Below are 13,958 nucleotides of genomic sequence, written 5' to 3'. Positions count from 1 at the left end.
GGGGTGGTGGTGGTGGAGAATTGGAGGTCAGCCTGGGCTTCCCAGTGAATGAGAATGAGCACATGACTGCTCCAAGGTGATGGTTAAGGAGAAGGCTTTATTGTAGATATGGGGGGGGACAACAGCCAAAGTCATCCGGAAGGGTCCAGGCTGAACCGGGTCAGCAGACTGATGGGCCATGGGGGAGGGGGTGGAAGGGAAGAGAGAGGAAACAGAGAGCCCATGGGAACCAAGATACTCAGAGGCCAAAGGAGGAACCAGGAACAGAGAGAGCCCATAGCCACATGACTCCATTTACCCAGGAAAGAGAAGCTGGGAGAGAGGAAGCCCCTGGGCTGGAGAGGTGTAGGGTAGGGGGTCAGGGTGGAAAGTGCTGGGAGGAGCCACAGATACTGAGTGAGGCTTTCCCTGGGGACCTGACACACAGCAAGGTCCCTTCTCAAAAATAAATAGGCAGCCCAGTTTAGTGCAGAGTGTACTCATTCTGTGCCTTTTATTGCCAAACTGCAGTGGTCTATTTTGAAGAAAGGAACACCAGACTTCCAGATAACACAAACTGATTTTGTCACTAGAGTCCCCAAATGTACATAACTGTGAACTGGGTCCCAGTAATCCCTTCACTACTATCAAGTAAAGAGGGAGCCAAAATGGCAGCCATGCTCCGAGAACTAAGCGGGGAAATCCTGCAGGTATCTTCAGTAGAAGATGCAAGATGCAAGCCTGCTCCCTGAGATTCAGTTCCTGGGCTTTCATTCTATGGTACCAACAAGCATGTTTCAGTCTCCAGAGCCTGCAGTAAACCTTGCCTAGGAAGCATGTGTGTGTGTGTGTGTACATATATATATTTGGATGAATGGATAGGGCTATAAAGATATGATCACTCATTTTCCCCCTTTTTTTTAAATTATATTTGTGTTTTAATTTTACACATCAGCCATGGGTTCCCCTGTCCTCCCCCGTCCCGCCCCCACCCTCACCTTCCCTCCATCCTCTCCCCTCCATTCCCATCTCCTCCAGGGCCAAGACTCCCCTGGGGATTCATTTAAACTTGGTGGATTCAGAACAGGCAGGTCCAGTCCCCTCCTTCCAGGATGAGCAAAGTGTCCCTGAGTAAGCCCCAGGTTCCAAACAGCCAGCTCATGCACTAAGGACAGGTCCTGGTCCCACAGCCTGGATGCCTCCCAAACAGTCCAAGCCACTCAACTGTCTCACTTATCCAGAGGGCCCAATTCAGCTGGGGGCTCCACAGCCTTTGGTTCATAATTCATGTGCTTCCATTCATCTGGCCTTTCGTCCCCGTGCTTTTTCCAATCCTGGGCTCAACAATTCACGCTCCCACAGTCCCTCCTCCTTCTCGACAACTGGACACACGGAGCTCCACCTGGGGTCTGGCTGAGGATCTCTGCATCCACTTCCATTAGTCACTGGATGAGAGTTCCAGCCCGACCGTCAGGGTGTTTGGCCATCTGATCACCAGACTAGGTCAGGTCAGGCTTTCTCTCGACCATTGCCAGCAGTCTACAGAGGATGCATCACTGTGGACCTCAGGGGACCTCTCCAGCACTCTGCCCACTCCTGTTCTCATGTGGTCCTCATTTTCGATAGCCAATATTTGACAGAGTTTTATAGATTTCAAAATCCAGTCTTACACTGTAGCCCAAGTGGAATTTGAACTCATGAAAATCCTCCTGCCTCAGCCTCCCAAGTACTAGGATTATAGGCACATGCCACTCCCTAGAAGCAATTTTCTTCTTTTCCTACATCGAGAGTTTGAGTGATGCTTGATCCCTGTGACTTCTGGGGCATCTGCGAGACAACTAAAGCCAGGCTTCGTGCCTGATGTTGACCTCATGCTGTGAACCCCTGATATTTTTGAAAGATGTTGAATAAGTCACAGAATGAACAACTGGGAACTTTGAGCATGTTTCACTGGAAGAGTAATGCCCATTATTAATATTATTAGCATAATTCTATTTACATGATATAATCATAATATATTATTAATAGCCATTGCATGCTGTTCTGTGGAGGATGTGGCTCTCTGAGTATAATGCCAAATTGTAGAACTCAGACCAATGGCTGGGGGTTTAAGGAGAACAGTTTTAGCCAAATGTAAGAAAGAAGGCTACATTTCTAGAGCTGTCCCATAGCCTAACAGACCATCCTGCATGATGGCCCAAAGGGCAGGTGATATGTTCTCCAACTCATCACTCAAATCTCTAGTGATCACAACAGGAAGATTTCTCTCTTCTTTCTTCTCTCCCTCCTCTCTCTCTCTCTCTCTTTTTCTTTCCTTCCTTCCTTCCCTCCCTCCCTCCCTCCCCCTCTCTTTCTTTCTTTCTTTCTTCTTTCCTTCTTTCTTTCTTTCCTTCCTTCCTTCCTTCCTTCCTTCCTTCCTTCCTTCCTTCCTTTTCTTCTTTTCAAGACATGGTTTCTCTGTGTAGTAGGTCTGGTTGTCCTGGAACTCACTCTGTAGCCCAGGCTGGCCTCAAACTCTCAGAGATCTGCCTGCCTCTGCCTCCTGAGTGCTGGGACTAAAGGCATGCACCACCATTGTCAGGCTTTCTCTTTCTTTGGTACGAAAAGTTGAGTTTATCCATCCTTTTCTCAATTTACTAACACCATAAGTCTATAAAAAAACTTTTATTTCATTTCATTTGTTTTTCTTCTTTTAATTGCTAATTTCTACCCTAACACTAACCTCCCTCCATAGGAGCTACTTCTATACTTTTGATAGAAGGCATTGAATGTGGATGTCAAATACACAGCCCTGATGGTGTATTTCTGTACACAATATGGTAGTACCCCTCCAATTATGTTATTACTTTGGTTCCTGAAATATTGTATAGTTCTATTCCACAGCTTTGAGTATACACCTCCATCTGACAGTTTGTGTTCCACAGTGTATGTCTGTCACACTTTTGCTCACCTGTTCCTCTAGAAGTAGGCATTAAGGTTGGTACCAACTTCCTACATGGTTATGGTAGTCTTGCATGAGTGTCCTAGGGAGCAGTGAGGAGTTCTTTAGAGCAGATGGGTGGGTCAAAATGTGCGCTCATATTTATTATATCACGAAGCATATGTTTTCCATATGCTTTGTGCTTTTCTGGTTCTTGTCTAGAAGAAGTCCTTCCCCACTCCAAGGCCATGAAAAAAATGATGCTACATTTTCTTCTATTTATTTTTTACTTTTACTCTTTACATTTAGGGGCTGCAAGTGTTAACAGCTCTGGAGGGAAAGGTATCCTGACTTGTCAGGCAGTCAGGCTATACCTGAAGCTGGGATATGGTGGGGGATGATCTCCCCACAGGATGTAGCAATCCTGCTCCTCTCAGAAAGAGAGCCATTACACCTGAGCTCTGCTCTGCAGCCTCCGCACTTCAAAGAGAGCTCTAAGCAGTGGTATCCGTTTCTTGGGCTGCTCTGGTCTTCTCAGCTCCCACCCAAGATGTTACTTCTTCTGCTTCACTCTGCTAAAGCGGAAACCCCTGCAGAAATGTAGCAATCTGCACTGGCTCCAGTGATAAGTTGTTACTTCTGCTCTGTTCCCCTTAAGGGAGCTTCCAAGCAGAAGTATCCGTTTCTTCTTCTGCCCTGCTCTGCTTCCAAGCAGAGACTCTGCTCCTCTCTGGTGAGAGAAGATTGTCACCCGAAACTATTCTAAGAAAGAGTTCACGGTTTAGGAGCACTTGCTGATCTTGTAGAGGACCTGGGTTCCATCCTCAGCACCCACATGGGGGCTCACAACCATCTGTAACTCCAGTTCCAGGCGTCCTGATGCCCTCTTTTGACCTCTGTGGGTTCCTGCACCCACATAGCACACACACACACACACACACACACACACACACACGCACGCACGCACGCACGCACGTACACACGCACGCACGCACGCACGCACACACACATGCACACGCACACATACACACACACAAAAATAAACAAATATTTTTTTTAATTAAAGAAAGAGATTTGGGAAGGAGGAATCCAGGAGAATGGCTGCCTCTGCCAGGGTGGAGAAGGACAGCTGGTAACTGAACAGGCAGAGGGGTTTATATAGGGCTTCTTAAGGGTGGAGGTTTTCCAGGGAGATTTTCAGGGAGGGAATTAGTCAGATTTCAATCCCATTGAGCTCGGACAAGCTCAGATTGGCTAGTTTTCCTGCCCAGGAATTGGTTGGTTTCACGTTCAGTTGGTCAGGGACAAATTTGGCTCTGGTTTCAGGGCCAAACTGTGTCTTTGGCTCCAGTTTCAAGACCAAAGTGTTTCTTTGACTGGTTCTGGGTTTAGGGCCAGGGTGGGTTTTTTGGGCCGGTTCTGGTTTCAGGGCCAAGGTGGGTTACTTTGGCTAGCCCTTTTACCCTCCAGGGGTTAACAACACTGAGAGGATTTCCTCTTTTTCACTGACACATATCCAGTGTCCAGAAAAGTCTTCCAGACGTGGTAGATACTCAGTAAGTTTCTGTTGAACAAATGATGAATTTAGGTGTAATCTTCGTATATCATAAGAGATATGAACCCAGCTATCCTTTTCTTCAAATCTATTAAGCCAGTTTTCACATTTCATTAATAGAATGACTCCTTCATTATATCGTATTACAATAGTCTCAGTACTCTGGCTTTGGGATGTCTTACCTCTTTGCCTTAATAATATGTGGTGTGTTGCCTGCTTTCCAGAACAAGTTTCCTCTCCTCTCTTTTCAAAACCGTCTTAGCTATTCGAGAATCTTCCAATACATTTTACATTACAGATTAACTTCTTCAAGATGTTGTAGTAGAATTTTCAATAAAACTGCCATTGTTTTATCATTAGGAAAGAAATGGATATCCTTGGGATATTTTCTTGTACACAAATATGCTTCCTGCATTTACCCACTCATCTTTGGTGGTTTGTAAAGGAGTTCCTGTTGGAGATATTTGATCACACTGTGAACCCTGAGTCTGTATTTGCATTAATTAAATAAAATTAACTCTTGGGTCAGGAGTCTAAGTTAGCAACTAGTTGACAGAAAATAATAATAGAGCATTTATCGGGCATCTGGAAGAGATAAAGCTACACACCGGAAATAGTAGGGAGGGATTTTGAGGGCTTTTTTATTGGTTTGTTTGAGTGGAGGAGAAGGATGTGCTTTTGGGGAGACATCAGCAAGGAGAGAAGATTTGCTAGTTGCTACTCAGTCTCTCTGAGCTAGCAGGGTTTCACCCCAGCCTTTGAGTCTTGAGTTTTATTTATAAATAGAACAGTAGAGATTTAGTTAAAGCTACCTTTAGTGGCAGTGGCAAAGCCAGTGCCTATGAGAAAAGAATCCCTACCAGATCACTGCCAGAGAGGCAGGCAGGTAACTGCAGAGTCACAATGCATTATAAAGTTTAGTCACTAAAATGAATGAAATAGCTATCATACCATCCTGGCATTGGTGTAACTTGATATATTATATTTTAATAAACTATTAAATTTCATGAGTTAATTTCTAAGATTTTTACACTAAAATTAATAAAGCTGTATTTGTTACTTTCCTTGTTACTGGGAGGATAAAATATCCGACAGAAGTAACCTAAAGGGGAAAAGGACTGTTTTGGCTCCTGACCCCAGAAGTTTAGTTTGTCACAGCATGGAAGATATGGCAATAAGAGCGTGCCATAGTTGCTCTTCACACTAGGGGAGATCAGGACACAGAGAAAATGGGGCCAGAAGCAAAGCTGGGCCATAACCCTCAAAGACTTCACCAGCCAGGCCCTACAACCTCCCAGGATAGTGTTACCAACTGGGGAGCAGGTGTTCAAACACACGAGCCTGGGGCTGGAGAGATGGCTCAGTGGTTAAAGTCAATGGCTATTCTTCCCAAGGACCTGAGTTTGATTCTCAGCATTCATACAACAGCTCAGAACTGTCTGTAACTTCAGTTCCCAGGGATTCAATACCTTCTTCTGGCCTTTATGGGTTCCATGCTTGCATGTGGTATGTAGACATGTATATAGGCATACACACACACACACACACACACACACACACACACACACACACACACACACCCATTATCTTAAAGAAAATAAAGTAAACCAACAAAACATATAAGCCTATTGGGTTGTTTCAGATCCAAACCATAATACAGTAAATACTAAAGTCTTCCACCTTTTCCTAATTTTGAAAATAATTTTGCAAGGTCAGGATTAGCTGTTACTTAAAACTTTTGGTATTTTCTTAACCAGGCAGTGGTGGCACACGCCTTTAATCCCAGCATTTCGGAGACAGAGGCAGGCGGATCTCTTGAGTTGGAGAACAACCTGGTCTACAGAGTGAGTTCCAGCACAACCAGGGCTACACAGAGAAACACCGTCTCAAATAAAACAAAAAATTTTAGTATTTTCTTGTAAATTTAAGTTTGAGATTTTTCATGAAGAGAAGCCTTTTAATTACTATAATAAAATAAATATTACTTTATTTTATTACAACAAAGATTAATTATTGAACCAGGCGGTGGTGGCACACGCCTTTAATCCCAGCACTCAGGAGGCAGAGGCAAGATGATTTTGGTGAGTTTGAGTCCAGCCTGGTCTACAGAGCTAGTTCCAGGACAGCCAGGGCTGTTACAAAGAAAAACCCTGTCTCTAAAAACAAAACAAAAAATTATTGCTTTATTAAATTATTTACCAGTGTTCTCTTTTGTTTTTGCAGGGATTTTTCCACTTTTCCCCATAATGGTTGACATTGTGACATTTCCATTGACATATTCTTTTTATTATTTTAATGTTCCATTTGCACCTACAGACCTATCTTCTTCATTACTCTATATCTTACTTCTTTCTCTTTTATATTAATCAAGTCTATCTTAGTCCTTTCAAAGCCAGGTTTTTGTTCTGCTGTTCTTTTTGCTTTTGTTACTGTTTTTAGATTATTATTCCTTATTGACAGTGTTCCCATCTATGGGGGCACCTAAATTGTTATTTGTTATTTTCTGATACACTTATTTACATATTTGTTTTACTTATCTAGTCTATTATTTAGTTATCTATTATTATCCATTATTATTTACTTATTTATTTACTTATCCATTCATTTATATTTATTTGGAGTCAGAGTCTTGCTATGTAGCTCTGGCTGGCCTGGTACTCACAATGTAGCCCAGGTTGGCCCCAGACTGGTGGCAACTTACTCCTTTCCATTTACTGTCCTTTTATTTTCCTTTTCTCTCCTTTTCAGCTATCCTTTGAGAAGATCAAGTTTATTTCTCCTAATATGCAGGCACTATTAGAGTGTTTTGGTTTACCCATAACTCATGACCTATGTTTCCGTTTTTCTCTACAATACTGTAAGTATGTCAATTGTTACAATTGAACAAATCCTCATTTTCTTGTGACCATCAGCCATCCCACCTGGTTTTCTAATATTACCTAAAATTTAGCCCATTCATTTTGTATCCTTTATCACTTAAATGACACTGAGCCAATTACCCCTTCTTTCTTCTTGTGCATCTCAAAGCACACAGTGTCTTCTTGACTTTAATATTTTGCTAATGTGTTTACTGCAAGGGGATTTTTGTATCCTGGCAAATTTTCAGTGTTCTCATTAGAGTTGATCTTTGAGTGGTAAACCAATTCTTTGGTCTTGAATGCTTTATAATGTCTTTTAGACTTTACGCTTTTCCGACATTGCCATAGTTGAACTAAATAGCAAGTAGTAGGTAGATTCAAACTCACAATGTCAGAATGCTAAGTCACTATCATCAGCCTCTTTAGCTTTGTGCATGGGCGTCTTACCAAGAAAGCTTGTCAAATAGATTCTCCTTCACAGCTGAATTTTTTTCCTGGCAACTTAAAGGATGGTTTGTCTTTATGATCTTAAATTCCATGATGTAACGTGTACAATTGTAGTGTGTTTTAACAAATATTCTCTCTCTCTCTCTCTCTCTCTCTCTCTCTCTGTGTGTGTGTGTGTGTGTGTGTGTGTGTGTGTGTGTCTTAAAACTCTGTACATCATTTGATTCTCAGGACCTCAAATTTTTGGAGACCCCCCAGTCTCTATCAACAGGTCATCACTATGTAGCTGAGGCTGTCCTGGAACTTGCTAGGTAGCCCGAGTAGGTTGCAAATTCCAGATTGCCTCATGCAGGCATTATAGTACAACATGACCTGACCACTTCGGGTCACGCTGGAAAGAATGGAATAAAACCTACACTTTCATTCAAAGATTTTCTTCCCGATTATTTTATCTCTCCACCTAGACAGTCCAGTTAAGAAATGTCATCTCTTTTGGTTTTTTCCTCCACAAACGACTTATCTTATGCTAAGACAAATGAGCTTAGCATACATACAAGCAACTCTAGGCAGAGGGCAGCATTTCTTAATGTCATTTTTGTCACAAAAATCTTCCTTTTGTGGAAGGAATGAGAAGCTGCAATCCTAAATAGATCCACAAGGGGTCAGCTAGCCATCAAGAAAACTAGTACCAAGAGGTTTTTTTTGTTTTGTTTTGTTTTGTTTTGTTTCGAGCACTGTTGAGTAACCATGGTTGCTGCAAAACCTGAACGATTTCTTTGGCGGGTATTTGCCAAGCAGGACTCAGCGCCCAGTTAAATAACTCCAGAGTCGATAAGCAGAGAAGTACATAAGCCAGCCCTCCCTGAGTTTGTAACACAAGTACTTCTGCCTCTCCATTCCGGCCACTCTTCTGCAAGTGGAAATGCTTGCATTTCAGAGTGGATTCTTACTAACGCCCTTAAGAATGAGTGTTTGGGGGCTGCAGAGATGGCTCAGTGGTTGAGAGCACTGGCTGCTTTTCCAGAGGACTGGATTCAATTCCCAGAACCCACATGGCGGCTCACAACTGTCTGTAACTCCTGTTCCAGGGCATCCAAGACCCTCACAGAAGGCAAGACAGCAGCACATATAAAATACAAATAAATAAATTATTTTTAAAAATGAATGTTTTGTGGAGACACTAACACCAGCTTTGTTACTGACGGACATTAAAACTTTGATCGGAGATACCTAGAAAACAAGTATAAAGACCCTTACTGCAAAGGATTACTGTGGGCATTCCATGAGACTCCTGCCTAGCACCATTTAAAAAACATCGTCTGCTGTTTCCTCTTCTGGAAAATGAGGGGCAGAAGAGAGGGTCTCTAAATTCCCATTCTGAATGAATGTTCAGTGTTCAGGGAAACTGCATTTATCCTTGGAGCAAGCCAAACTAAAAAAGGTATTTCTGGGCCATGACTAGTTCCCAGACTTGTTTATTAGCTGGTGTGAGGGAAACACACAGAGCTGTGGGTGGCAGTGAAGAGGAGCAATCCCCCAGTCTGAAAACCCTGGCCTTCAGGGGGGCTCATTCTGCTTTGCATCAGTTGTAAGGTTCGCTTCCTCTCCCCCCCCGCCCCCCCCCCCCAGTGCTGCTGAAATACCCCCTCTCAAGATATGAGAACTGATGGGATCAGGTGTGTGGATTTTTCCGAACATAGTCAAAGATTGTGTCTGAAAAGTGGGCTTCCTACGATTGCTCGTATAGTGTTACTGAGAAAAACAAAGGAAATGATGTGTGCAAATTGATCAGAACAATTGCTGGACTACACAGACGATTTGGAGACTGTAATTAAGCTCCAATGAATGTCTAGAATGACAAAAAGGAGTATGAAAAACTGGAGCTCAGCGGTGTAAGCATCTCTCTGGCGTCAGCAGGTGCCTAGCATTCCTACATTAGCAGAGTATTAGCAGGTTTCTGGGCACTCTGCGGCAAGGTAGCACCTGTCCATCCAGGGAGCAGAGTTAATGAAGGCTCTGGATGGACATAAATGAGCTTCCTACTGGCCCATTAGTCAGTTTCCCTTTTGAGCATGGCCTCCCATGGTCCCCTGTGCAGTGACTAACCAGGCCCAGGAAAGCTGTTCCAGACAGACACTGAGGAAGACAGCCTGAAGCAGCAGCAGCAGCAGCAGCAGCAGCAGCAGCAGCAGCAGCAGCAGCAGCAGCGTTTGCCTACTCCAAACCCAGGTAAGCTCAGCTCATCTGCCCCACACAAATCAAATTGCAAGCCTATTCCATCCCAAGTCCCTGCAACATGATGGGTGCCGTGTGGGAACTGAGGAGCACTATGTGAAGATGGTATGACCCCTGCCCCAAAGCACTCAGAGGCTTGCAGAGAGACACAGAAGGCTGCACTGCTCTGCAAACCACATGGGCGACATGTGATCAAAACTACAAGGTGCTGTGGGAGAGCAGAGGGGGCATGGTGGGGTAGGGTGCGGTTTGCATGTAAATACTCCCCACATTTAAGTGTTTGAATACTTGGTCCCCAGCTGATGGCACTATCTGGGAAGGTAAAGCTCAGCTTGGCTTGGAACTCATGATTTCACATGCAAAGCGCAAGAGGTTGTGGTCAGGGCAGGAAACCTAGAAGAAGGGCAGAGCGCCAGTGGGACAACATCAGAGGGAAGGAAGGTGTGAGATTAGATGAGGCAGCTGTGGGGTGAATGCCTATAATCCCAGCACTTGGGAAGCCAAGGCAGGACGATTGCAAGTTCTAGCCTAGCCTAGGCTATGTAGTAAAACCCCTTCTCAAAAAAACCAAAACTAAAAACAAAGGCAGAGAAGCAATTCTGGGCAATTGGGGTTCTGGGGTTCTGGGGCAGAGATGGAATGGTAGCATATGAACCTGGAAGGGAAGGGAAGTTGAGGCTGTGCAGAGGATGGTCTAGACTACAGAGGACCACTGACAGCTGATTCCTGGTCTCACAGTAAGGCCCCAGGCCTGGTCACAGTGTATACAACCCACAATCACCAGTTGACAGGGAAGAGGCCTAGCTAACACCTCTGCTCCCACAGACTAATACCACATTTTAAAGACATAGCTCCCAGAAAAGTCCCACCGACTACAGAGTGTCTTCCAGCTCTTCTGACTCTTCCAGACAGAGGACCCAGGACAGAGCTGAGCCAGGAAGACCAATTGGAACAGACTTTACCCAGAACCAGGAGGTGCCTGGGAAGCTGATGTAAGGCTGGGTCTGCCCATTGTAGGCACAAGGACCTCATCAATGATGCTTAAGTCTCAAGTCCTTCATAGGGCTGATGGGATTGACTCCCCTCTACCACAGAAGTCCAGGCTGCTCCTTTTACTAGCCTTCAGTGGCTGGGACAATCCCAAACCTCCTGGGGAGTTGTGAGTTGGCCCACAGTGTGGGCTGAACACTTGGATGTGCTTGAACATCAGACTGAGCCAACTAGAATTATATAAGAAGCAGAAGCTTGGGAGAGAAAAGGTGGCAAATGGAGGGAGGTATAAAGAAAGAAGGTAGTTAAGCAGATGGCACTGGAAATAGATCTCTGTTGAAACAGTGAAAGGAGGTGGGGGGGGGGGGAAACTACAGTTTGTTGGTAGGTTTTATTTGTAGGCCTTTTTCTTTTCCTATAGCAAAGGAAAACACGGGCCACGTTTCCCTGCGCCATGTAACCAACATAAATCTTAAGCAACTCCCACGAGAGAGAATGCAGTCTCCTGTATTCGAGTTGGTCCTTAAATATTTCTTCAGGACTGTTTCCCTGTCTGTATTAATAACCAAGTTTCCTAGGGGTAGAGCTGCCCCCAGGCTCCCTTGGGCTGGACTATTCATCATGGCAGCAGCTGGAGATAAGCTGGACACAAAGACTTGAATCTCAAGAGGGTCAGTCCCTAGATACAGAAAGCGGAGGAATTTTCTCATTAGTAGGAAGTCTGTGGTGAGAAGTCTGGGCTTTCATCATGTGCCCCTGGTGCAAATGGCAGCAGGGAGGAAAGCTCACTGGAGGGGTAGAGACCTTCACAGGGCTTTCACCGAACAATGGGAAGCTTCCAAAGTGAGCTTTTCTTGGGAGATGAAAAGCAGACATGCCACTTGTACTTAGGGGTGTAGTGAGTCTGCCCACAGGAGCCACCTGTACGTGCCCTACACCCAGGAGAGCCATGGTGGGGTGCCTGGGAGGGCCTTGTGGGGAGCACTCAGAGACAATCATTATGGCCAGGCTGGGCTGGGAAACTCAGAGGCATGGTTTGGCAGGGAATGAAGAGACAATGACAATGACCTCAGAGGGATGCCAAAATCGGTGAGCAAACGGACCAAGAGGGAATTCTCTGAGTTTGGGACTGTTTAGAAGTGCTAATTCCATTCCATTTGAATGTCAGCTGGGGTTCCCTACCAGCTTCGCACAGACCCTAGGAACAAAGGAGAGTTGTTAACAGCCTCCAGGAGACTGTCCATGTCCCCTAGCAATTGCTGTAAACCCAGAGGAAATGGGCATTCTTACAGTTGAAATTAACTGGCCTGTTTTGGGTGGTTCTGCCATGCTCTTAGACACTGTGTTAGCATAATATCTACAGGGAAGGCATGGCATCCTCATCCACTGTCAACAGAGAGGGCCCGGTATCACTTGCCTCCAGTGTCTGAATAAAAATGCAGTTTAGTTTTTGGACCAATGGTTCAGCTTAGAAGACAGCATTGAAAAAGTGTCATGTGCACACCCATTTCTACACTTAAAAATTTCCCTAAAATCTTTTTTCATAACCATTTCTGCACACTTGACTGTAGGCAAAAAAAAAAAAAAAAAAGGAAAACAAAAACAAAAACCCAACCAAAAAACCAAAACCTAAACCAACTTTGCACAGTGGTGGGAAAGGAGGACATGTAATAGGCACATTTCACACCTGAATTGATGACAGAAGCAGATCCCCAAACCATCCAATGGGAGAGTTTGCCTAAAGAATGGTCATCAGAGCACACACTTAAAGAAAAATGTTGCTATTGTAAGTATTTTCAATGCATTTTCCCATGCATGGAATACTGCTGGGTTGGTTTTTGTATTACTCCTGCTTTCTTGGAATAACATAGCTGTGCCCCACAGTGGGGCAAGCAAGCTAGCTTAGAAAACCCAGTTTTTCTCTTCTTTGCTACCTCTGGGAAAATACATTGAGATGCAGAAAAGGTCAGAGCCTTCACCCCATGTTGAGATGTTCCTGACACAGAACAAGGGAACCTCTACATGCTGGACTATAGACTCCAAACCAAGGTTTAGTCAAGGCAGCAAATGAAAGGTCTAGACAAAAAGGCCCCTATCTTCCCCCTCTGGTAATGTGAGTAGCTTGTGTGAAAACTATAGAAGCCCCTTTCCCTCTCTTCCCATTTCTTCTCTACCTTCTTCCTTTTGAGGCCTGACTAATTCTCTAGAACAATGGTTCCCAACCTTCCTAATGCAACAGCCCTCTAATAAAGTTCCTCATGTTGTAGTGACCTCCAACCATAACATAACATGACTTATAATATAGATATCCGTATTTTCTGATGGTCTTAGGTGACTCCTTATGAAAGGGTCATTCAACTCTGAAGGAGTCATGACCCACAGGCTCAGAACTGCTGTTCTAGAGCATTACTCCTCTGGACCCTGAGCTCTGACAGCAGTAAGGGCAAAGGGACTCCACGCCAGCTCTTGTTCATGATATCAGCAAATGACATCAAGGACTGTTGCAGTCCAGAGCAGCAACGGGAGAGCAATTTCCCAAAAGCTGTCAGCTTTGAGTATTTTTCTGGTAGCCACTGATGCTAACTCCCTTTGAGGGAGCTGCTCTGGTCCCTGTGGGGAAGAGTGCACACATGAGCATGTTGTTCCATCCCTTTGTGATGGAAGCAGACTGTGGACCCTGGGGTAAGAAAGATCTTCATTCAGAAGGAGTTAGTGGGCATGTGTGTTTCCTTACAGCTTCCCAAGGAGGGCTGGACATGTACACATCATGTTGATGGTCTAGAAAGTCATAGATGGAGACCCTCACAGCAGTCAGCTAGTCTGTGGCATAAAAGATGGTCCGTCCTAACTCATCCTCACTACTCTAATAGTGTCAAGTTGGAGGTTAGTCTGCAGTAACCCTCTTCCTCATCTCTTCTAGCTCCCTCATTCCCCAGTCTTACAGGTTTGCAAAGCAAAATGTCATGGCTCTGCA

Source organism: Onychomys torridus, chromosome 11, assembly GCF_903995425.1.
Source record: "Onychomys torridus chromosome 11, mOncTor1.1, whole genome shotgun sequence".
NCBI lineage: Eukaryota > Metazoa > Chordata > Mammalia > Rodentia > Cricetidae > Onychomys > Onychomys torridus.
The sequence above is the reverse complement of the archived record's forward strand: the minus strand, read 5'-3'. Positions refer to the sequence as shown.